Below are 26,822 nucleotides of genomic sequence, written 5' to 3'. Positions count from 1 at the left end.
CTCGACCGAGAAAATATTAAATCCATATGCGACATCGTAACAGCGGACGAAACTTGGATGTATTCGAAAGAGATATTGAATGCTATTCATTTGGCACAACTCATCGACGAAATCGGGAAAAACAACAGAAAAAAATCGCATCGTTCTTCATCTTCACAATGCCTTCTATTGCAGTGGACGTAAAACTATTGATTATATGACGTGTAAAAATCTGGAACTAACGTCTAACTGCCCGTACTCACATGACTTACCGTCTAACGATTTCTTTTTGTTCCCTTGTTGTTGTTGTTGTTGTTGTTGTCTTCAGTCCTGAGACTGGTTTGATGCAGCTCTCCATGCTATTCTATCCTGTGCAAGCTTCATCGTCTCCCAGTACCTACTGCAACCTACATCCTTCTGAATCTGTTTAGTGTATACATCTCTTGGTCTCCCTCTACGATTTTTACCCCCAACGCTGCCTTCCAGTACTAAATTGGCGATTCCTTGATGCCTCAGAACATGTCCTACCAACCGATACGAGGTGTGGCTAGAAAAAAACCGAACTAGTACTGGTGAAACAATAAAACGAATGCAATAAGGCTGAAAGTCGCGTGGCCTCTCACGTGACTCTCGCTCCGCCCACTGCTCGAGTTTCATCTGCCTCCTGCACTCAGTCTGCCCGTGGCGTCTGTTTTAAGTAGTTGACGTTTTGTCTGTGCGTCGGAAAATGTTGAGTGTACAGAAAGAATAGCGTGTTAACATCAAATTTTGTTTCAAACTAGGAAAATCTGCAAGTGAAACGTTTGTAATGTTACAACAAGTGTACGGCGTTGATTGTTTATCGCGAACACAAGTGTTTGAGTGGTTTAAACGATTTAAAGATGGCCGCGAAGACACCAGTGATGACACCCGCACTGGCAGACCATTGTCAGCAAAAGCTGATGCAAAGATTGAAAAAATCGGTAAACTTGTTCGACAAGATCGCCGTTTAACAATCAGAGCAGTGTCTGAGTTAACAGGAGTTGACAAGGAAAGTGTTGGGCAGATTCTTCATGAAAGTTTCAACATGAACAAAGTGTGTTCAAAAATGGTTCCAAAGTGTCTCACAATTGAACAGAAGGAACGCCGAAGAATGATTTGTTCTGACATCCTGGAAAACATTGAAAGTGATCCCACCTTCTTACAAAATGTTATTACTTGCGATGAATCGTGGTTTTTTACTTACGATCCCGAAACTAAACGCCAATCGATGCATTGGAAAACTCCTGGTTCTCCACGACAAAAAAAAGCACGAATGTCAAAATCGAAATTCAAGGCAATGATGATTGTTTTTTTTTGACATCAAAGGGATTGTGCACATTGATTGGGTACCAGAGGGACAAAGAGTGAATCAGCATTACTACATTAGCGTCCTGGCTACCCTACGTGAGCGAGTACGGAGAAAACGGAACGATTTGTGGAGAAAAAAGTCATGGATCCGTCACCAAGACAATGCCCCAGCTCACAGTGCGTTGTCAGTGAAGACGTTTTTGGCAAAACACAACATTCCCATCTTAGATCATCCACCCTACTCACCTGATTTGACCCCCTGTGACTTTTTTCTTTTCCCTAAAGTCAAGTCAACTTTGAAAGGAACTAGATTTGAGACTGTTGAAGCAGTAAAGGAAAAAGCGACGGAAGTAATGTATGGACTTACCGAAAATGATCTGCAGCATTGCTATGAACAGTGGAAAATTCGTATGGAGCGGTGTAGAGACCGAGGAGGAGAGTACATTGAAGGAGATAACATGAAATTGTAAATAATTGTAAATAAATGTTTTTTCCAGCATCAGTCCGGTTTTTTTCTAGCCGCACCTCGTATGTATGCCAAAAAATACGTGGGAGGTAACGAAAATAAGTGGAGTGCGATTTTCATTACATCAAGGGGCTCTTCAGTGGTCCAGGGACTGGCAGCTTGCCCCGAGCAGAAATAAGTGTAACGCAACGTAAAATGTAAACTCCACCAACAGGATATGGCCGGCCCGTCGGCACCGACCGACCACCGCGTCATCCTCCGTCAGTGACATAATTGGATGCTGTATGGAGGGGCGTGGCCACAGCTCACCACGCTCCCGGCCGTTGTCAGTTCTCGTGGTTTGGAGTCGCTATTACTTGATCATTAGTTCGTGAATCGGCATTAGGAGCCTGACTGTGCACCCCTTTCCAGTTCTCCAAATCCCTGGCAGCTACACTGTTAGCCATTGGCGACAAATTATTGGAAACAGTAACTGCTGTAAAATATCTAGGAGTAACCATCTGGGGAGACCTAAAGCGAAATGATCTCGTGAAACAAATACAGCAGTAGGAAAATCGGGCCCAGATTGAGTTTCATGGGAAGAATATTATGGAAATGTAATACTTCCACGAAAGAAGTGGCTCACAAAACACTAGTTTTAACGGACTCATGTGCGAGAGTGTTACGGGGATACTGAAGAAACGCCAGTACCCGCCGCTGCGAAACAGGTGTTATGCATCACGAAGAGGTTTGCTATTGAAATTGTGATTGTGGGCTTCCCGGGAAGATCGGGCAATATATTACTTCCTCCGTTGTAAGTCTCCCGAAATGACCACAACGAGAAAATCAGAGAAATTACCAGCTAATACGGATGTTGAACGACTATGTGAATGGAACGAGGAAGGAGGGAAAAGATATTAGTATTAGAAGTTGCCCCCGCCGCATTGTAGATGGAGATATAGAATGCTTCCAAAACCAGCATCAGAGGGGTAAACACGTTCTACATCTACATCTACATTCATACTCCGCAATCCACCATACTGTGCGTGGCGGAGGGTACCTCGTACCACAACTAGCATCTTCTCTCCCTGTTCCACTCCCAAACAGAACGAGGGATAAATGACTGCCTATATGCCTCTGTACGAGCCCTAATCTCTCTTATCTTTGTGGTCTTTCCGCGAAAGGTAAGTTGGCGGCAGTAAAATTGTACTGCAATCAGCCTCAAATGCTGGTTCTCTAAATTTCCTCAGTAGCGATTCACGAAAGGAAAGCCTCCTTTCCTGTAGAGACTCCCACCCGAGTTCCTGAAGCATTTCTGTAACACTCGCGTGATGATCAAACCTACCAGTAACAAATCTAGCAGCCAGCCTCTGAATTGCTTCTATGTACTCCCTCAATCCGACCTGATAGGGATCCCAAACGCTCGAGCAGTACTCAAGAATAGGGCGTATTAGTGTTTTATAAGCGGTCTCCTTAACAGATGAACCACATCTTCCCAAAATTCTACCAATGAAACGAAGACGACTATCCGCCTTTCCCACAACTGCCATTACATGCTTGTCCCACTTCATATCGCTCTGCAGTGTTACGCCCAAATATTTAATCGACGTGACTGTGTCAAGCGCTACACTACAAATGGAGTATTCAAACATTACGTGATTCTTTTTCCTATTCATCTGCATTAATTTACATTTATCTATATTTAGAGTTAGCTGCCGTTCTTTACACCAATCACAAATCCTGTCCAAGTCATCTTGTATCCTCCTAGAGTCACTCAACGACGACACCTTCCCGTACACCACAGCATCATCAGAAAACAGCCGCACATTGCTATCCGCCCTATCCAAAAGATCATTTATGTAGATAGAAAACAACAGCGGACCTACCACACTTCCCTGGGGCACTCCAGATGATACCCTCACCTCCGATGAACACTCACCATCGAGGACAACGTACTGGATTCTATTACTTAAGAAGCCTTCGAGCCACTTACATACTTGGGAACCGATCCCATATGCTCGCACCTTAGTTAGGAGTCTGCAGTGTTACCAGGCTTGATTTGAACCTCGCGAAAATGTGTAAATTGTAAAGATGAATGTTTTGAGAAATAAAATTATTTGCATCAAAAAATGGTTTTCCTTTATCGTTTTTGTAAAAAACGTAAAAGGCGACTCTCGTAGGAGCTAGGAAAATGGAAATCATGCCATCTGCTATACTTGTTAATAGGGCTGAGAGGCACACCTGTCGTCACGCCTACTTTGGTTGAGTGGCCTTCTCTGACACAAAGGACAGAAATATCTTTCTTGACAAAAATGTTGTGTTGAGGGCTCGTTTCAACCGTACTAATTAATGTTTCGCTGTTTTGGAATTTTGGAGATAATTCCGCCTTATACATTTTCCAGGCGATTTATTCCCATCAGTTTACCTAAACCCGTATTCCATCCGAAAAGGACGGACGTGCTTGCTGTTTACGAGGAAAAGGGAGTATAAAGGTGGCTTGGAAGCACCCTGCGTACACACACACACACACACACACACACACACCAGCGCCTTCCCTAAACACGGCACTGGCTCTGCTGGACACAAATTGAGTGCAATCCCCGCTCCCCCACCAACAGAGCCGCGGCACAGCTTTGCGGCGTCCCCGTGGGGAGCTACTAAACGTTACTACGTAGTCTGGAGCAGCGCTACAGGCAATAACGATTAAAATCAACAAGTTACGGCTGTGGCTGGCTGGGGAGAACCAGAGCGGTTGCAGTTCGCGTGGCATGGCGCCCAGCTAGTGCCACAGTAGTAGAGCAGCGTGTAACAGTGCAGCAGACGTTTGACGCGATAGGTCGACCCTCAACGTTATTTACACGGAGTCGTTCATTAAGGCGGCTGCTCTGAATGCCAGCACGGGTAGCTAGCAACCTGTGGTGCGGTGAGCGCGTGACTGACAGGGGGAGGCCACGACGTTTGGAACGCGGATTTACTGCAAACTCCGTACACTCGTAGTACTCCGTGAGGACAACAAAATGTGTAAGCAGTAGCGCGTACTTCTCAAGCGTTATTGAGAAAATCGCAAGATAATTTCGATCGTCAGATGTCGTCAAATGTAAACACCTGTGCGCGGCCATTTTTACCAGGAAGCGCCGGCAGCCGAGTGGTTAGCGTTCATGCCCCGTAATCGCTGGGTCGCTGGATCGAGTCCCGCTCGTCAGTTTTTTTTTTATTTCTAACAGTGTCATTTCCTTTGCTGTTTATATTACAGTTTTTGTAATGGAAAAAATACGTGTAATCGCACGAGCTTTTATTAAATTTACAATGTTATTTGGCAGTCTACAAATTTTAATTATCACATATAATATAATATTCATAACTACCGACTAACAAACGGCCAAACGCATAAAGTGATACTGAAAATGTATGCTTGTCCGTGATTTGAGAAATCCCTTATACCTGAAAGGAGCACGAAACGACTTGTTACCTCCAAGTTTTGACCGGCACAGACGGCTTTGGAAAGATGTACGATTAATCGTCGCTTTCGACATTACGATTACAAGTTGCGGGATTGTATTTTTCGTAAAAACATGGAAAACATAGAGTTAAACGGCACCAATTGCATTGGATAAACGCTATGTTTCCGCACACGCAAGGTGTTTTGAAGTTTTCCGTGGAAAAACAAACCTCGTTAACATTTTCAAAAACCTCTCTCTCAGCCGATAATTTGGAAGCAAACCATGCATAACGCAGCATTTCCTTAAATATCGGCGCTGATCATTGGTCATGCAGTATCGAGCCTATTTTAATAGCGTCTTCACGAGAAGCAATTTCTCGTTCTCTTTCGATTAAATACGAACAATTTTGAAGACACGGACAATCATACATTTTCAGTATCACTTTATGCTTTTGGTCGTTTACTAGTCGGTAGTTATGAATATGACATTATTTGTGATAATAAAAATTTGTAGACTGCGAAAAAGCATTGTAAATTTAATAAAAGTTCATCCGATTACACGTATTTTTCCCATTACATCAATTGTAATATAAAAAGTAAGAAAAAATGACTGTTAGAAATTAAAAAAAAACTGACGAGCGGGACTCGATCCAGCGACCCAGCGATTACGGGGCTTGAACGCTAACCACTCGGCTGCCGGCGCTTCCTGGTGAAAACGGCCACGCACAGGTGTATATATTTGACGATAGAAATTATCTTGCAATTTTCTCAATAACCCTTGAGAAGTACGCGCTACTGCTTACACATTTTGTTGTCCTCATGGAGCACTACGAGTGTACGAAGTTTGAGGTAAATCCGCGTTCCAGACGTCGTGGCCTCCCTTGTGAGTCCGCCTCTCGAGACCCTTACTGCAATGCGCTGAGCTGAAGTGCCAACAATGTTTCGGGCGTGGTCGTTAAGTCTTGTGGCGGAGCTTCAGTGTGAGACTCCCCAGAGAGGGACAACAATAGCACTTGCCTGTAATCATTAGCTTGTGCAGCAGTTCGTACTGACACTCATTGCGCTAGTATTCATTCATACATCCTGCTCCGTCACGAAGGGGAGCATTTTGGCTTGTCTAACGAGTCACGTTATATGTATTTCAAGCAACTGTATGTTTCTTTGCACTGTCCCTATTACCTGTTTGCATACTGCTAAAGTCAAGATTTGTTTAATACAGGGTGTTACAAAAAGGTACGGCCAAACTTTCAGGAAACATTCCTCACACACAAAGAAAGAAAATATGTTATGTGGACATGTGTCCGGAAACGCTTACTTTCCATGTTAGAGCTCATTTTATTACTTCTCTTCAAATCACATTAATCATGCAATGGAAACACACAGCAACAGAACGTACCAGCGTGACTTCAAACACTTTGTTACAGGAAATGTTCAAAGTGTCCTCCGTTAGCGAGGATACATGCATCCACCCTCCGTCGCATGGAATCCCTGATGCGCTGATGCAGCCCTGGAGAATGGCGTATTGTATCACAGCCGTCCACAATACGAGCACGAAGAGTCTCCACATTTGGTACCGGGGTTGCGTAGACAAGAGCTTTCAAATGCCTCCATAAATGAAAGTCAAGAGGGTTGAGGTCAGGAGAGCGTGGAGGCCATGGAATTGGTCCGCCCCTACCAATCCATCGGTCACCGAATCTGTTGTTGAGAAGCGTACGAGCACTTCGACTGAAATGTGCAGGAGCTCCATCGTGCATGAACCACATGTTGTGTCGTACTTGTAAAGGCACATGTTCTAGCAGCACAGGTAGAGTATCCCGTATGAAATCATGATAACGTGCTCCATTGAGCGTAGGTGGGTGAACATGGGGCCCAATCAAGACATCACCAACAGTGCCTGCCCAAACGTTCACAGAAAATCTGTGTTGATGACGTGATTGCACAATTGCGTGCGGATTCTCGTCAGCCCACACATGTTGATTGTGAAAATTTACAATTTGATCACGTTGGAATGAAGCCTCATCCGTAAAGAGAACATTTGCACTGAAATGAGGATTGACACATTGTTGGATGAATCATTCGCAGAAGTGTATCCGTGGAGGCCAATCAGCTGCTGACAGTGCCTGCACACGCTGTACATGGTACGGAAACAACTGGTTCTCCCGTAGCACTCTCCGTACAGTGACGTGGTCAACGTGACCTTGTACAGCAGCAGCTTCTCTGACGCTGACATTAGGGTTATCGTCAACTGCACGAAGAATTGCCTCGTGCATTGCAGGTGTCCTCGTCGTTCTAGATCTTCCCCAGTCGCGAGTCATAGGCTGGAATGTTCCGTGCTCCCTAAGACGCCGATCAATTGCTTCGAACGTCTTCCTGTCGGGACACCTTCGTTCTGGAAATCTGTCTCGATACAAAAGTACCGCGCCACGGCTATTGCCCCGTGCTAATCCATACATCAAATGGGCATCTGCCAACTCCGCATTTGTAAACATTGCACTGACTGCAAAACCACTTTCGTGATGAACACTAACCTGTTGATGCTACGTACTGATGTGCTTGATGCTAGTACTATAGAGCAATGAGTCGCATGTCAACACAAGCACCGAAGTCAACATTACCTTCCTTCAATTGGGCCAACTGGCGGTGAATCGAGGAAGTACAGTACATACTGACGAAACTAACATGGAAATTAAGCGTTTCCGGACACATGTCCACATAACATCTTTTCTTTATTTGTGTGTGAGGAATGTTTCCTGAAAGTTTGGCCGTACCTTTTTGTAACACCCTGTATAAACATCAGTTATTCGGAATTTACATATCTTGAGTCCAAATTTTCTGATAAAGTTTAGGAGTGACTAATAATGTAGTCGCTTACTTTTCAATTTCCTACCGGCTGTCTGCCGGCAACCTGTTAAAGGCTTTTGCTCCAGAATATAAAACTCTATTCCGAAACCAAGATGAGGATGCAAAGTCCTCCTGGAAATTAGTTCCAATTTTAGTATTGTCGTTGAGAGTTGCGGATTCATTCTAAATTCACTCTTGCTATTAACCTCAAACATCATTAAGGCGTAAACATATTGACACGCAGTAGTGAGAATCCCAAGTCCCTTGAAGAGACTTCTGCAACCATGTTAGGTTATCAACTTTTCGCTGTCTTCCTGCTGCGCTCTTCTGTAGAATAAAAACTAGCTGTTGGTAACCAGAGCTCCTGACAGTGCTGCCTCGTACGCAGCCTGTAACATTGAGTTAAAATACTGGCGTAGTTAAAAAGAAAATATTCGTAGGCTTTCCAGTTATGTTTAGTGATCAGATTCCTCTGTGAAAGCAGCTCGATGATGAACCATGGATTTTTCATCGATTTGGAGTTCAAATAATAATCCATGCAAGGCGTCATTCAGCCTAACCAAATCGGAAAAACGTGCAACAAGCAGATCTGCTGTGTTTTGTAACGTAAACTGCGTCTTCTTTATGGCACTCGTAGAATCTCGGGACATTACTAACATAAGGGATGTAGACTACTTCTAGTTTCGAAACTGTGCTCTTCCATTGAAAGCCCCTCCAACACGGCAGACTGAGAGCTATGTATTTTTCCGAGAATGAATTTTCACTCTGAAGCGGAGTGTGCGCTGATTTTAAACTTCCTGGCAGATTAAAACTGTGTACCTGACTAGGGGACCTAGGACCTTTGCGTCTCTGCAGACTGATCTACGCAAGTACAACTCACGACTCGCTCTCACAGCATTGCTTTTGCCAGTACCTCGTTCCATACCTTCCGAACTTCTCAGACGTCCTTTGCGGGAGATGCGGAGATGTGTGTGCGCACAGCAAAATTTTTGAGCGTTAGAGGAAAGTTTGTGGACTTCCATGAAACAAGCCTTTACTTATAGAGACGTGTGAACACGAAAGTGTGAACTTCTGCTTGTCCTTAATTCACTGGTGTGTTTCTTTTCACTTTATTTTGTATTGCTTACGAAGACAGCACTCATTGTGCACGTCCGAACGCCATCTACTCACCTCCCATTAGGTTATCTTTACGAACTTAGCTATCTTTTACACCCGAAACAGAAAACTTTCTTGACGAATCTACCATCCATTGCCTTGGCCACCTGTCCCGTCTATCACCACTTCATTTCCTTTGTTTGCAGTCATAATCAGGCCTTTCACTTAGTTGTGTCTCCTGATCCATTCTTCTGTTTCCCTGTCTCTCCTAGAAATTCCCGCATCCTTACCTGCATTGGTCGCTGAGAAACTCTTAGTTCTGGCTTACTTCTCGTGTTAAAAAGTTATGCCTCTCAACACATGTTGAAACTAGTAGTCCCCCCCCCCTCTCTCTCTCTCTTCTCGGCATCGATAGTGACACGGATGTCTTTACTTCATAAGGACGGTATCAAAAAGTGCTGTTGCACGAGTTTTTTTTTTTTCAATTGTCTAGCACTCTAGGAGCAGGTCATGAACACGAAAATAGGAATGCGGGTGAGGCGTTATGTGCAGCATAGTGAGTGGATTATCATAGCCGAGATAGACGGAAGCCGACCTCCGACCACATCAGTACAAGTTCAAATTCCTGATAGATCAGATGATAAAGACATTGGATGATGAACAAAACAAATAATTTAGATCGTCAAGGGAAACGAAATTGAGGGGGGGGGGGGGGTGAGACTGAAATTCAATAGTAGGAAAAGGAAAATATTGTCTCGAGCAAGGAATGAAAGGGTGAGCCGTCTGGTAGAATTTCCCACAAAGCGCTGCTAATACTTGGTTCAAAGAGTTTGAAAGATGGCTGTGTACATGGAAGGGAAGGTTTTGTATAGCTTGTAAAATGTAAACTATTACGGCGTGGTCGAATGGCTTTCACCTTAAAACCTTGTATAGATTACGCCCTGAAGAGCCAAAGAAATTGGTACAACTGCCTAATATCGCGCAGCGCCCGCGCGAGCACGCAGAAGTGCCGCAACACGACGTGGCACGAACTCGGCTAATGTCTGACGTAGTGTTGGAGGGAACTGACACCATGAATCCTGCAGGACTGTCCATAAATCCGTAAGAGTACGAGGGGGTGGAGATCTCTTTTGAACAGCACGTTGCAAGGCATCCCAGATATTCTCAATAATGCTCATGTCTGGGGAGTTTGGTGGCCAGCGGAAGTGTTTAAACTCAGAAGAGTGTTCCTGGAGCCACTCTGTAGCAATCCTGGACTTGTGGTGTGTCGCATTGTTCTGCTGGAATTGCCGAAGTCCGTCGAAATGTACAATGGACATGAAAAGGAATCCGGTGATCAGACAGAATGCTTATGTGTGTGTCACCTCTGAGTCGGGGTCCCATATCACTCCAACTGCACACGTCCCATACCATTACAGAGCCTCCACCAGCTTGAACAATCCCTTCTGATATGCAGGGTCCATGGATTCATGAAATTGTCTTCATATCCGTGCACGTCCATACACTCATACAATTTGAAACGAGACTCGTCCGACCAGACATTATGTTTCCAGTCATCGACAGTTCAATGTCGATGTTGAAGGGCCCAGGCTAGGCGTAAAACTTTGTATGGTGCAGCCATCAAGGGTACACGAATGGGCCTTCGGCTCCGAAAGCCCATATTGATGATGTTTCGTTGAATGGTTCGCGCGCTGACGCTTGCTGATGGTCCAGCATTGAAATCTGCAGCAATTTGCGGAAGGGTTGCAATTCTGTCACGATGAACGATTCTCTTCAGTCGTCGATGAACCCTTCTTCCGGCCGCGGCGGTTGGCGCGATTTGATGTTTTACCGGCTTCCGGAAATTCACGGGTTACCCGTGAAATGGTCGTACGGGGAAATCCCCACTTAGTCGCTACTTCAGAGATGCTGTGTCTCGTCGCTCGTGCGCCAACTATAAAACCATGTTCAAATTCACTTAAATCTTGATAATCTACCATTGTAGCAGCAGTAAACGATCTAACAACTGCGCCAGACACTTTTTGTTTTATATAGGCGTTTCCGACCGCAGCGCCGTGCCCTGTATGTTTACATATCTATGTATTTGAAAGCTTATGCCTATACCAGTTTCTTTGGCGCTTCAGTGTATAATGGCAATACAGAGATTTCGAAACATGCTTCTAAATTGCAAATTATTTCCAGGGGCAGATGTAGACTCAGACAATACTTTATTGGTTATGAGCAGATGGTTAAAATGAAGAAACAACAGACACGTAGAAAGTGAAGAGAGATGGGGTCTGTATAAATTGAAAGATGCAGAGATCGTTAAGAGTTTCAAAGTGTAAAGATGCAGCAAATGAAACACAAAAGGGAATATAGACGTGTAAAAAATGAGACTGATAGAAAAGTGCGAAATGGCAAAGTAAGAATGACTAATGGAGAAATGCAAAACTGTAGAAGCACGCATATCTACGGAAAACATAGATGCTGCCAATAGTAAAACGAAGAAAATATTTGGAGAAAATAGAAGCAGCTTATAAATATCGAGACTAATAAAGTTAACCATTTTTAAGCCTAGACATAACTCCTGAAAGGTGGAAGGAATACATGGAAGAGCTATACAAACGGAAAAGCATTGAAAACAGTGTTATGGTAAGGGAGGAGGAAGAATATGACGAGAAAATGGGCGATACGATACTGCAAGAAAAATGCGGCAGAACACCGAAAGACCTGAAGGCTCCTGTAGACGATCCAACAATTTGTCAACCTTCACGTGTTTGTCACATTATTAAAGTGTGCTGCTAGTTCGACGGAATTGTCAAACGCTGACTGATAGAAATGTTTATTAACATTCGATTTGACAAACAAGTTTGAGCGTTGTGCATATTTTTGTCAAATAGTAGCCAGTTGCTTGCCGGATTATTATATATAGCTTGTAGATCTGGCAGTGTAGCAGATTTCTAGAATTTAAACTTCGTATCATGCATTGTATCTCGTACATTATCCACTAAGCCAAAATATTTTGTGACACGATACGCACAGCAAAGACAGCTGCTTCAAAAGTGGGTAGACGACATACTTCAAAATTATTTAGGTGCTTGGGAGAGCTAGCCTTTATGAAACTATTCCACATGGAATGAAGGATTTAAGAGACAGGCGAAATACATTCAGACTTTCAAGAAGTAGGTATATAGCAAATCTTAACTCCACAAAGAGACACGTGCTGACGTGTGTATGAATATTACCGAACTATCAACTTCAGACGAATTATTTACAGAGAAGTGGAGAAACTAGAGAGGCCGACCTCGGTGAAGACCAGTTTGGGGTCCGGCGTAATGTAAAAATACCCGAAGCAATACTGATACAGGTTATCTTAGTTGAAGAAAGGCAAACCTACATTTGTAGCATTTTGACCGTGGTGACTGGATAGCACCCTCTGAAACTTCGGAAGGTAGCAAGGATAGAATGCAGAGAACGAAATATTATTTACGACTTTCACAGGAACCAGCCGTCAAGGATTCGTCAGTTTGATAATATAGGGCAGTTTGAGAGATAAAGCGTACAGAGGGAGACAAAGATGTGATTACTTTAAGCAAGTTCAAAGAGGTGTAGGCTGCAGTAATTACGCAGAGATGAAGAGACTTGCGCTGTTTAGCATGGAGAGCTGGGTCAAACCATTCATAGGAACAATAACAACATAGCAGTACACGGGTCCAAACTGACACTCCAAAACGTCCACAGGTTGGGACGCAAACAGCTCGCTCAGTGTACACGGGTCCAGACTGACACTCGGATAACGTCCACAGGTTGGGACGCAAACAGCTCACTCAGTGTAACTGAGCGAAGATGCTTGAAATGAATGGCCACCGCTGACGTCCATTAAACGCTGTGAGCGATTTATCAAACTGTGAGGCACGCGTAACAGCTCTGGCTGGAGACTGTGCTGGAAACGTTCTTCCAAAGCGCGGGTCTTATCTCAATACTCGTGACCCGCCAACCTGCCCTGTGGGTCAAAACGAGAGAATGCTTCAGATTTCTCCTTCTCCGGATTTCGCATTGTCCACGTTTCACTTAAATGCAATAATGTAGTCTAGATGTACACTCTTAGGAACTCTATCGTCATAGGCTTAGTTGCTATTAAATAAAAGCTTATTAAAAGTATAGGGTGAGAATAATAACCGTTCTCTACCAGACACCATAGAAGCTGGTTTTATTTTACACACGACCGGTTTCGAACTTGTGCACATCTTCAGGTGGATTACATTCGTGTACATGGTTCCATACTCTTTGTAGGTGATCTCTGTGTAAATCAGAAACAGGTAATGTGATGATGACTGTATAGACACAAATGAAACATTTGGAAGTGGCAAAGTGACAAGTGTTGTAAAACATAGTAATAGTTAGTATAGCTGGTGTATCCATATTGTTTTCAGATTACATTTACCACTTTTTTAGAAAAATATTTCGTTTTTTACCGCCGCGCGGCACTAGCCGAGCGGTCTAGAGCGTTGCAGTCATGTACTGTGCGGCTGGTGCCGGCGGAGGTTCGAGTCCTCCCTCGGGCATGGGAGTGTGTGTGTGTGTGTTTGTCCTTAGGATAATTTGGGTTAAGTAGTGTGTAAGCTTAGGGACTGATGACCTTAGCAGTTAAGTCCCATAAGATTTCACACACATTTGAACATTTTGAACGTTTTTTACACGTTAACTGTATACCAATCACCGTGCTAATCATTGCTGCTTCCATATTATGTCTTTTACAAAGAAGTGCACTTCATACGTTAGTAACTTCGAAGCACATACACTCACAATATCCAACATGTTTACGTTCGAAAATAGAGGTTATGGTTAAGGAGACTAGGTGAAAGAAGTACAGAGATGTTACACGTACAGATACATAAGACTTTACAAATTATGAAAATGAAATTGGTGCATGATTGTGGAACCACACTGTCAGCAAAGAAAAGGAAATGAGTCTTCTACAAGAGCTCGAAATTTGCGTCCGTAGTTCCAAATCACTGCACCTATTTCTCATTCAACAAGTAGACTTTGAGAAGAAGTCGTTTCTGCACATCTTTAATGAAATATTTAAAAAATCAAAAACTGTAACTCATGGCCCCCTCACAATTTGCAATTTTCTGGAGGAAAAAAGATGATGTCCACGTTTTTTACCTTACATAATTTGCCAGCAATCATTCTATATATTATAAATGACAGTGTGGTTCCAAAATCAAGCAACAGTTTCTTGTAAGTACTACTGCGTTTTGCAACACATGTCGATTTGTCACTTCGAAATGTTTCATTTGTGTCTATATAGTCATCATCACTTTTTTTTGTTTTTGTTTAAACAGTGATCTCCTGCAGTGAGTATCAAAACGTTTACACAGATGTAAGCCACCTGAAGGTGTGCCCAAGCCTGCATCCGGTCGTGTCTTAAATAAAATCATCTTCTATTGTGATTGGTAGCGGTTATTATTTAGGGAGGGAAATACAGTAAGCTTTAACTGCGTTCAAAGGAACAGGGTGCCGACATAGACTGCAGTAAAAGCACGGCGTTGGTGGGCCGACAGAGCCCTTTTTTTCTGGGGAACGATGAAGAAACATTTCCAGATGGCTGCGTGCAGTGGTCGCATTGTACAAAACACATTAGCTTTGGCGCCAGACAGGGGGCAGACGTCCAGGTATACGGCCTAGCGCCGAAAAGTCGCTGACAGCGCGTTGTAGGCCGACAATAAAGCACAGGGCGGGCCCTTGTTAAAGAGCAAACCGCCAAAAGAAATGTAAACGTTCTGCAAATGTCTGTGGGATAGGGAAACTGGTGTCCAGACGTCCAGACATCAAAAGATGTTTGTAAGAGCATGAAGCTTAAGAGCATGAAGCTTTTTTACGAGTTTGTGGCCATTCTTTGCAAACTTTGAACTGGATACAACAGGGGAGATAACACGCTGTTTATGGAGGGCTGTGCTTTCACCCTGTATTGTGTTAGCAAGAGGCACGGCAAATGTGTGGGAAAAAGGCCGTGAGGCTGAATTTTTCTCGTTTTCTGCCAATTAACTTTAAAGTCTCTGATTGGTCAAATCGGTTTGCAGTGCAAAGACCATTCTCCGAGCATAGTGTGCTGGGCCCCAGCTCGTGATTGGCTTATGTGAAAGTGGGGGAAGTCAAAAAGAGAAAGGTGCTTTTGGAACTGGGCTGAGGAGGAAACGCCGCGCGGGATTAGCCGCGCGGTCTGAGGCGCTACAGTCATGGACCGTGCGGCTGGTCCCGGCGGAGGTTCGAGTCCTCCCTCGGGCATGGGTGTGTGTGTTGTCCTTAGGGTAATTTATGTTAAGTAGTGTGTAAGCTTAGGGACTGATGACCTTAGCAGCTAAGTCCCTTAAGATTTCACACACATTTGAACATTTTTTTTAGGAGGAAACAGGGTGAAAGGAAGAAAGATCACTCTAGTACAAGTCTCTTGTACTGGCGATTCTCTAGTAAAGAGCTGCAGGTCTCTACCTAAACGGTGAGACTTTTGTCCTTTGCTGGGGTGCGACTTACAGCCTGTGCCAATCACCTTCTGAACCATCAGAGGTACAGCTTATATCGTCACGGTCACAACGAGTGACGCGAGCGTGTACTTATTTGTCTTGAGTCGGCCGTCCAAACATTTGACGTATTCCTACACTTACAGTCATGGCACGGAGTCAAATTGATTTTGGCAGACCAGGAAACGGGCCGCTTGCACATTGGAATCCATTGGGGTTTCAGAGGCTCATAGGGAAGTACCTGTGTTCTGAATTAACCGAACGCGAGACCAAGTACTTGCATTTTTCGGGAACGCGCATTTAACAACAGATTGCCGCCATCCGTGACTTCAGTCGCCGAACACATTGTGGTGTGCCGCCTTGACCAGTAGGACGGTAAAATATTCGCTGCTGCGACGTAGGGCTATAATACATACTTCTCAGCACCCTGTTCTTTTGAACCATATTTTTCTTTTTTGTGTATGGTAGAATATAGATGCTTGGTGGCGGCGTAGTTTGATGCCGTAACGTGGATTCATGTGTATGAAGTGAGATAGAGCGAGTAGTGTTCTGGTTAGTGTCGTGTATCGATCCCCAGCAGATCGCTTTGTCAACCATAGATCTCATTTTAGTAAGGCTTTTGTTAAATAAATATTTTTTTGTGTGGTGTTTTCTTTAATAATTTTGTTGTCACTGCGTGAATATTTACTTCATTAACAACGATCATCTTTCATGCCTTCTTCACGTGTGGCAGTTTGATATCTCACACTCCTTATAACAACATTTACACGCATTTTGAATCCCGTCTTTGGGCGGAGATCCGAGGTTGCCGATGTGGCATAAGTTGGCTTATGTAAGTAATTGCCGAGTGAATGAGAGACAGGGAGATGAAGTGGTGAGTGTGCGCGGTTGAGCGGCTTGTATTGCGGTGACGCGTGGTGGTGTAGGCAGAGAGCTGCGCTGGTGGGTGGCAGCAGACGGCCGCCTTCCGCCGCGTGAGCAGAATTTCCAGCCGCCACGGCCGCACCCGCCTGCCATCTTTCGTGGCGCGCCCCCTTTCCCCCCTGGCCCGGAATTCTTTAATAACTCAATTTTCCCTGTGAGGGGTGCGCCCTGCCAGGAGGGGTGACTCGGCGGTAATGAGGCCGCCCTGCCCTCTCCCGCGCTGCGCGGCATAATATGTCGCCATACTAATGTACTCACTCTATATGCAAATTGGCGTCGCGGTCCGCCTGCGACGCCCGCCGCCCGCGATCGACGTTTAACGAACGGCGCCGGGGGCGGCGCGGCTGCGCGAGAGCAGACTCGGCGCTCCCGGCTCCACCTCCACTCGTGCTGGCCGCCTCCCGAGAGGTCGGGGGGCGGTCGCGGGCAGCGCGAGCCTGCTGCTGCGGGGGCGGCAGTCAAACGGAAACAGCCACTCATTTAGTTGCTGATGACCCCATCACAGATTCCAGAAAAATGTTCCGTGCCTTCTGACCTTGCAAAAGACTGGTCGAGTTATGGGCATTTCGAGACCAGAATATTCTCAAAGCAAAGCAAGATATTTGGCTCGGATAGAAACGCGAGGCTAGATGAAGGAGAAACAGGAATCAAAATAGCTGGAATAAATGTAAACCACCTCAGGTACGCGGATGATAAGATCCCGTTGGCAGAAAGTGAAGAAGAATTGAGAACACTCTTGCTGAAGGCGAAAGACGAAAGTGAAAAGGCCGGTCTTAGACTGAATGTGAAGAAAACGAAAATTATGGCAACTGCACCTACCAATTCGTGGGATATAGCAGGAGAAATCATGGAGGTAGTGACCACATTCAGTTATCTCGGTTCCCAGATAGCTGCTGATGGCGACTGCAGCCATGAAATCCGGAGACGCCTGTTGCTCGGTAGACAGGCGATGTCAAACCTTGACAAGGTTATAAGGTCGAGAGATGTAACACTAGCAACAAAGATCCGTATTGTGAGGGCTATGGTCTTTCCAGTTGTGATGTATGGATGTGAGACCTGGACCATTAGAAAGGCTGAACGGCGAAGAATTGACTCCTTCGAATTGTGGTGCTGGAGGAAACTTCTTAGAGTTCCATGGACTGCAAAGAGAACCAACAGATCGATATTGGAGCAAATAAAACCAGATTTCTCCCTGGAAGGTCTAATGTTAAAACAAAAGCTGACCTACTTAGGACACACAATGCGAAGGTATGCCTCGCTGGAAAAAACATTAATGCTGGGGAAGATTGACGGAACTAGAAGAAGAGGACGTCAGAGGATGAGATGGATCGATGGCATCACAGAAGCAATGTGTTCCAACCTGGAAGGTCTATGGGAGAAAGTCCAAGACAGGAAAAAGTGGTCTGATTTGGTTCATGGGGTCGCGAAGAGTCGGAACCGACTAAACGAATAGAGAGACAGAGAGGAAAATGTACAACTTCTTACGTGATGTAAAAGATCAATGATGAAACATGTGTAACCTAAGAAAGTACTCATCCACTTTCTCATTGCTCATGTGTCCAGTCCGATCAGTTTACGTAGTATAGGAACACGTGCGGCTGTAGAGTAAGACAAGGTGTAAGGGTTGCGTTTATATTTTCTTGAATTGACAACAACTGTGTGATGTGAAATGACAAGTTTAATGTCGCAATATTTCTCACCACATTACAGCTTTTCACACAGTTTTCAACTCGCCAACATAAAAACAGCGCAATGGATAACGCATCTTGCCAACATCAAAAGTGAAATAAGTTTATACACAACGATGTTAAATATTAACACACTGAAAGAACATTAATCTTAACCACAATATTTTGAAAGTTTAATTGGAAGTTTCTGTACATTAATCCTAAGCACAATAATATGAAAGTTTAATTAGACGTTTCTTTACAAAATTGCTCCTACACACATGTTATGATGATGTTGGTCAGTGCTACGAAAATCGTCCGATTCTGGTTCAAAGTTCGGTACTATTTAGGTTGACAATCAAGTCTACGATGGATGGTTAGTCAAGTGACAAATTTGAGCGCGAGATTACCCAAGGCCACTCGAGTTTACAGTGGACGCAAGCTGGTAAACCAACAAAGTTTACGCCTCTGAGCGCGGTATTTACCTTAATGTGCGACGTGCTGATGTCTGCTAGGCCCCTCTCTCCCACTGAAATTCCTACAAAACTAATCTGGCCTTTGCTGAACTTTCCAGCAGAAACTTTCCCTATGTTTCTCGTTATGCGAGAAAAGATGTACTCAGCCCTAGTCTTTTTATGTGGTGATCAGCATGCATATTATAGTTCTCGCAAGAACAATTAACTAATTTGGCCGGTTCGTTTCTCCATAAGTTGGAGCTAAACGTTGCTACAGCTAATTTTAGCTAGAGTACAGCCACTGTGAATGCAGTGTCCACACCAATTTCTTCTCTACCTCGTACAGGGCATTAAGCGCACGGTTATGCACTTGACGCCAGTTCAGAGAAGAATCCCCTCACACAAAATTTCTCTCTTGTCCTCTCGTGGCAGAACTGCCTCCCTCCAATTGGGTTCCTTTTTCACGTCATGCCGTTCTTCGACCAGTAGGAGCGTTCCTCTTACTTTGGAGAAACACCCTCTACCAATCGCAACGTCCCTTCTATCAAACTGCGTCGAAACTTCAGTAGTTTTCTCTTTTCTGGTGAGTTTCCCCCAATCGGACGTTTTGCGCCTGTTCTAGACACCTAAAGTACTTTGACTTTTCCGTGTGTCGCACTCACTGGACGAAAATGCGTCACTTGCTTTTGTTCGTATCCCATTGGAATTTCGAAGCGCAGTTTTCTAAAGCTTCTTCTCTGCTCTTGTACCGATGCCCTCGCTACAGGCGGCCCTCCATCATGAATCACCTGGCCTGTTGTCGCTGTCCTCTTTCCTGCCACCCCTTTAAGTGGTTGCCGGCGTAACTCCCGCAGCACGGCTTTGCTACGATGTTGTGGAGCTGGCTTTTGACTCGACTCGCGTTTCCTGTTCAACCTTCCGCTCAAAGACTTGCATGGAATGGTGTGTTAATTACTGTCGATTTTCTGTCATCCCTTTTTGCATTACATATTGATACGCAAATTTTCTCATAACTGTCGATTTGTAAAGGTCTCACGTAAGGTGCGAATCTGACCATTTATTCTGCCACCTTATCAAGGAATACCCATAAACGCAGCATTCCATTGTCCCAGATGTGAGGTTGGTTTGATAAGTGTGGTATATTTCCGTGGAAGAATGGAACATTTTTGTTGCTCCTTCATGGTTGGTAAGCTTGTTCATTCAAGGATCGTATAAAGAATTTCAACAGTGTACAGCAGTTGATTGTCGATAGCCGTCTGCATTGGTCAGTGTGTTGTTTGCGACTGAAAATGGAGAAAACCTAATTGTGTGCTGTTATTAAACATTTGCATTTTAACGCATGGATTGCGGGGCACATGTCGGAGCAGTTGATTGTTGATAGCCGTCTGCATTGGTCAGTGTGTTGTTTGCGACTGAAAATGGAGAAAACCTAGTTGTGTGCTGTTATTAAACATTTGCATTTTAACGCATGGATTGCGGGGCACATGTCGGAGCAGAAATGGCTCCGCCCGTTTATTGAAGCCCATTTACTTTTGGATTAATGAATTTAAACGTGGTCGGACAAGCACAGATGGCGAAGTGTGTCCCGGTCGTCGAGTTGAGGTCACCACAAAGGAAATCATTGACAAGATCCATGTATGGTAGTGGAAGATCGCCGAATAAAAATTCGCGAGATTGTTGAGACTGTAGGCATCCCAACTCATATTATCTTGCATTGAGCATTTGCTCTATAAAAGCTTTGTGTGAGGTGGGACCCGCGATTGCTCCCAGTCGATCAAAAGCGGATCCGTCAGATCATCTCGACACAATGTCTGGCAGTGTTTAATCACAATTCGCAAGACGTTTTGCGCCGTTTTGTGACAGTTATCGAAACCTAAATTCATCACGATACACCAGACTCAAAACAGCAGTCAAAACAATCGACAAAGGCTAGTGAAAGTGCACTGAAGAAGGCAAAGACCATTTTGTCAACTGGTAAGGTGATGGCCACTGTTTTTTTTGGAATTCCCGAGGAGTAGTCCTCATAGATTACTTGGATAAAAGCAGGACCGTAACTGGACCCTATTATGCTTCATTGTTGCATAGTCTGAAAGCTGCGCTGGCAGTAAAAAGACAAAGGCTGGCACGCAACAAAGTGCTCATCACCTGCATAATGCACCTGCGCTACCAGTGGCGATAGTGCATGAATTGGGCTTTGAATTGGTTCCTCATCCACCTTGTTCCTAAGACTTACCCCGAATCGACTGCTTCCTAACTTGAAACTTTAGTTAGCTGGGAAGAAACTTTCATGAGATCAGGAAGTGATAGTTAAAGTCGGTGAGTATTTTGCAGAGTTGGACAGAACCTATTTTTCTGTTGGGAGGAAAACGCTGGAGGATCGCAGAAGGAGACTTATGTCGAGATGAGTTGTTTACGAGTTGAGTGAATCCGTGGCAAGTAGAAATGTCGCCTCGGACAGACACTAACGTTTCTCATACTGTGTATATTATAATTAGGATAACAGTTTGGTTACTGTTCTTGTTGTGGTCTTTAGTCGGAAGATTGGTGTCATAAAACTCTCCACGCTAGTTTACCCTGTGGATGACTCTTCACTTTTGAAAATTTTTTTCGAGCCTTTGTCTCCCTCTAAAGTTTTTCCCGCCATTACTACCGTCTACTACCAAACTGACGATTCCTTGACGCCTCAGGACTTGTGCTATCAGCCGGTACCTTCCTTTGGCCAAATTATCCGTACATTTCTTTTTTCTACAATTCGTTTCGTTACCTCCTCAGTAGTTATTCGATCTATCCATCTAATCTTCAGCATTCTTCTGTAGCGCAACATTTTAAAAGCTTGTATTCCTTATAGGATATAGGTTTCGCCTTTTATGCAAAAACACTGTAACAAGACAAAACTGGTTTTGCATAAAAGGCGGAACCTGTAACCCATAATTTAACTGGAAACAAGGAAAGAAAGACAAGAGCTGCAGATCCAAAAGATGAATATTTCTATTGCTTTGTTGTCTGAATTGCTTATCAACCAAATTTCACTTCCGTGACAGGCTACACTCCATACAAAGAGAAGACTCTTCACTTCTCTACAAGACTACACTCTGGACAAAGGCAGAGAATACTTCCTAATACCAAATTTCTGTTAGACGTTAACAAACTCCCATTTTCCACAAACGCTTTTCTTGCTATAACAATTCTGCATTTCATATCCACTCCACTACTGCCGTCATTTATTTTGCTTCAATTCATTCTCTACTTTTAGTGTGTCACTTCCTAATGCAATTCCCTCAGCATCGCCTGATTTAATTCGACTGCATTCCATTACTTTCGCTTTACTTTTATTAAAATTCATCTTACAATCTCTTTTGAAGAAGCAATCCGTCCCCTTCGGGTTCTCTAGTAAGTAGCGAACTGCGTCTGACTAAATTACAAATTCATTAGCAAGCCTCATTTTTTTTATGCGCCCTGAACTTTAATTCTCTCTGCAGATTTCTCCTTCTTTTCCTACGAAGGTTGCTCAGTGTAGAAACTGAGCTACATCGGCGTTAGGCTACAACTTTCTCCCTCCATTCTCAACCACTGCTACCCTTTCATGTTACTCTGATTTCTATACAACCTACAGATAACTATTCGCTCATTCTATTTCATCTCTGCTACTTAGCACGATTTCAAAGTGTGTACGTACTCCAGTCAATATATTGAAAAGCTTTCTCTAAGTCAAAAAATGCTGTCACCGTACTTGGGCGTATCATCGCTTCGTCATCTACAAACTGTAGGGTCTTCCTCACTTGACCCATCCTATGTAATTTTACTTCTTACAAGGGAAACTCCCCCTTGCACCCTTCTCAGATTTAGTGAGAGGTGGGGCCAGTGGACCGCCCGTCGAAAACTGAACACGATGAAGCATGAAAACAGGAAGGAGGTGTACTGAACAGTGGAGGAAAGAAAAAAAAAAGCAAAATAGAAAGAGTGAACTGTGCAAGCACAGGAAGTGCACCACAGAACAGCCCGCTGGACCACGGCGTCGTGGTTAACTGGTCACGGTGTTGGACTGCAAAGCGGGCGAGCCGTGTGCAAAGATCCCTCGTACCCTATCTTTTCTCGTTGTTCGCTGTATTCAGATTTGTGTCTGTGTCGTGGTGTAACGTCCGTCTGGTGCAGCGAGGTGTAAGGAAGGGTCCTGTAATGAAAGCTGATTCTGCACAACTACTCTGTTAGCTTTGTAAATAAAACTGCCTTTTCCTGCTGGTAGTTACTTTATTTATACCATACGCGTTTCACCTTGTCTGTTGTAAGGCATCATCAGTGGGGGATCTATAATGATAGTTTCGTTAGTTTTAGATTATTAAACAGTACACTTCGCGATTTTTTTTTTTTTTTTTTTTTTTTTTTTTTTTGTAAAAAAGTAATCACGAGCGTGGGAGGCGAGAACGCTACCGCACGACCACGAGCTGCGGACAACACAATAGTACACCACAAAAAAGAGTGAGAAACATGGTGAACAGTGTAAGGAAGGCCAGAACACGAAGTTGTGATTATATGGCAGTGATAAAAGTGGTAGTGCGATCTCCAGACCAGGTGTGAGGAAACGCAGATCAGCAAATCGTGATTACCTTTTTACAAAAAAAATCGCGAAGTGTACTGTTCAATAATCTAAAACTAACAAAACTATCATTATAGATCCCCACTGATGATGCCCTACAACGGGAAAAGGCGAAACGCGTATGGTATAAATAAAGTAACTAGCAGCAGGAAAAAGCAGTTTTATTTACAAAACAAGTATTCATATGCTTGCTGCGGAGGATGGCCACGGAAACAAACTTGTTACTCTGTTAGCAGCCGAAAGGAAGTGCCTTTCGTAAAGGGAAGCGCAAACGTCTGATGACGAGGCGACAAGTCAACCGAGTCCTCCACTGGAAAACACGTCTGGTGAGTCATACCCGGCGTTATTGACAGTACGTGTGTCATATGGTAGTAATATGTTACCGACGCACCTAATTTGTAGGCCTGGTGAGCGAGTGAGATACGCCTCCGTGCCCAATTTGGGTGATTGTATGAACGTGAATGTGATCACTCCCAAGGAAATGATGAAAACGAAATAGTTTGCCACATAAGCTGCAACAGATGAACGCCACAGTTAACAATCCTACAGTTTCTCTGTGCTCTGTCAAAACAAATGTTTTTAACGTTTTTGAAGTTTTGAAAGTTTTGATTCTTGAATTCCTCTATTGTAACACAGGTCGCAGCCCTGTATAAATTGTTTTCGTTTCTGTGGGACGTCTAGTGGAATAAGTTTCCTTTAATTTACGTCTATGGTCACAAACGTTTTGTTAACATATTACCGGTTTCGGTCTTTAATGACCATCATCAGATCTGTAGCAAAAATGAGAAAAACATAAATACACCCGCAATCTGTATACAGCTTAAGAACAATACATAGGGCATAATGAAAAGCAGTACTGACAAAATTTACATTTGTGCGCTTTAAATATGAAGAGGCATACCTGTTTCATAAAAACAAAGTCCTCATGTACTGCAGCCATAGTGGCATCGTCAAATGTTAAATGCGGATTCGGTTCCAGCATCGTCAAATACATATAAATAACATCACATACACGGGTCACTGTTTTTCGCGACTATGTCGCAGCTTGTGAGTCTAGTGGAATCTCGCCTGCTCTCAGTATTCATCACATTTACTTGCGACGGTAATGTATTCTTATCAGATGTCTCGCTTTCTATAACCAGTGTCAAGTATGGCAACTGCCAAGACTAGAGAAAGTGAACAAACATCTCAGTGAGTGGACGGACAGTTGATGATGCTGTGAAAAAAATAATAAATAAATAAAAATAAATGCCTCTTGAAAAAGTTGTTCGAGACTGGAGAAAAGCAGGTGCACCAGTACACAGACTGGAAACAAAACGTAAGGGCACAGAATTAGACTGTTTACTATTTGCTGACGACATGACACTGATCGCCCAAGACATTACCGATGCACAGAAACAGCTAGAATTATTACAAGAGCAGGTAGCAAAAATAGGATTAGAAATTTCATTTAAAAAAACAAAATTTATGACTTGCATCAAAGATGCACCTTCTGATCTCAAAATTGCTAATAACTGCATATCTCGAGTAAAAGAATTTAAATATTTAGGCGAATGGATTGCAGAAAATTGTAATGAAAAGAAATCTGTCAGATCAACAGTCCAGAAAATGGAGACGGCGTTTCAGTTAGCAAAAAACGTTTACAACAAAAACAGTCTCTCGTGGAACTGCAAAATACGACATTACAGAACAGTAATTAAACACGAAGCTCTCTACGCATCTGAGACACTAAATCTTCAACACAGAACACTAAAAGGGGAATTGGAAGTGAAAGAACGTAAAATAATGAGGAAAATCCTAGGGCCGAGAAATAAAGATGGTGTTCAGTATCCAAAACCCAATGCAGAAATGTATAAAAATATCTCCAAAATAACAGACACAATGCGCATGAGAAGAATCCAGTTCATAAGGCATTTAGAAAGAATGGACTCAGACAGGTTAACGCACAAAATCCATACATTTTTAAAGAACAAAACTCCAAGACCGAACTGGTACAAACAGACGGAGGAAGACCTGAGAGAATTAGGGTCTCCAAATCTACACGACAGAAATGAAATCAGAAAAATCTCAAACACACGGGGTTTTGAGGAAGAAGACAGAAAAACTATCCGACATACGTGGTCTACGCAAAGAAAGCTAGCCCACTCGTTGCGTATGAAGCAATACTGGGCGAAAAGGAAGGCCAACAAATGTTGATTACGCGTGGTCCTAAGTGATGCATCCGCGAAGAAGAAGAAAGACATGGCACGTGGGACTTTTGAACGGCGCTCTTTCGCTTTGCAGTCCAACAGCGTGACCACTTTTTTCCCGGTATTGTTCGTTGCGTTTGGTCTGGGCGGTCGTCACATGACATCCGTTCAAGTAGATCGTTGATTCCTTTACTACGTTTATTTTTTTTAAATACAGAAGGGAGCCAGCCTTCTCACCGAAAACGCTGAGCTACCGTTTCGGCAAACCACGACGCCGTGGCTGTACAACTTCGCTCGAGGTCGTACTAGTCAAGCCTGGAGCGATCGCTGCTTTTATTTACCGGGTGATCAAAAAGTCAGTATAAATTTGAAAACTTAATAAACCGCGGAATAATGTAGATAGAGAGGTAAAAATTGACGCACATGCTTGGAATGACATGAGGTTTTATTAGAACAGAAAAAGTTCACAAAATGTCCGACAGTTGGCGCTGGACAGCCAAACGTCAGTGACTGCGCATGACAATCGCGTATAAAAGGAGCTGTAATGAGAGCGAGAGAATCAGATGCGCCAGCAGTCGCAGCATGTTGACGTTACCTGAAAAGGCGCTTTTAGTGAAGCTGTATTATCAGAATGGGGGATGTGCAAGTTCAGCGTTACGATGCTATCACCATAGGACGGGGATTCGGACGGGTAAAGGTCCGTTGACAAATGCAACTGTGGTGAGAATGATTTCGAAGTTCGAAGCCACGGGTTGTTTAGACGATAGACCCCGTAGTGGCCGACCAAACACAAGGCGTAATGCTGCTGAGACAGTTCAGGAAGAAATGGAGACTGTAGCGGGTTCGTCTATGCACGGGGAAGTCAGCGCTCGTGCAGTCGCACGTCGCACCGGCATTCTGTACACTACTGTTTGGTTGGCACTTAGGCGTACCCTCCGATGCCATCGGTACAAAATCCATCGGCATCATGAACTTTTACCTGGTGATTTAGTGAAGCGGAGGGCATTTGCGGCGTGGGCGTTTCAAAAGATGGCGGTAGATGACGATTGGTTGTGGACCGACGAAGCTCATTTCACGCTACGAGGATTTGTCAACGCCCACAACTGCAGAATTTGGGCTACCGAAAATCCTAGAACTGTCGTGGAAACTCCATAGCATGACGTGAAAGTCACGGTATGGGTTGGATTTACAACATCTACCGTTATCGGGTCTTTTTTCTTCGAGGAAATGCGTGATTCTGGTTTTGTAACTGCTACCGTAACGGCTGAGAGGTACGCTGATAGGTTACAGAATCGCATCATCCCCAGCCTGGCTGACTAACACCTGCTGGAACGTACGATGTTTATGCAGGATGGCGCTCCA

General features: G+C 43.9%; 1 protein-coding gene across 2 annotated transcripts in view; it reads left to right on the top strand.

Moving 5' to 3' along the window:
* The window catches only part of LOC126419526 (maternal embryonic leucine zipper kinase-like), a 426,839-nt gene that overhangs the window by 194,512 nt on the left and 205,505 nt on the right, over positions 1–26,822 (top strand). The gene's annotated exons all lie outside the window — the stretch shown is intronic.

Source organism: Schistocerca serialis, chromosome 1 (assembly GCF_023864345.2).
Source record: "Schistocerca serialis cubense isolate TAMUIC-IGC-003099 chromosome 1, iqSchSeri2.2, whole genome shotgun sequence".
In the NCBI taxonomy this organism is placed as follows: domain Eukaryota; kingdom Metazoa; phylum Arthropoda; class Insecta; order Orthoptera; family Acrididae; genus Schistocerca; species Schistocerca serialis.
Note: the sequence above shows the minus strand (reverse complement) of the source record. Positions and strands in the feature narration are given on the sequence as shown.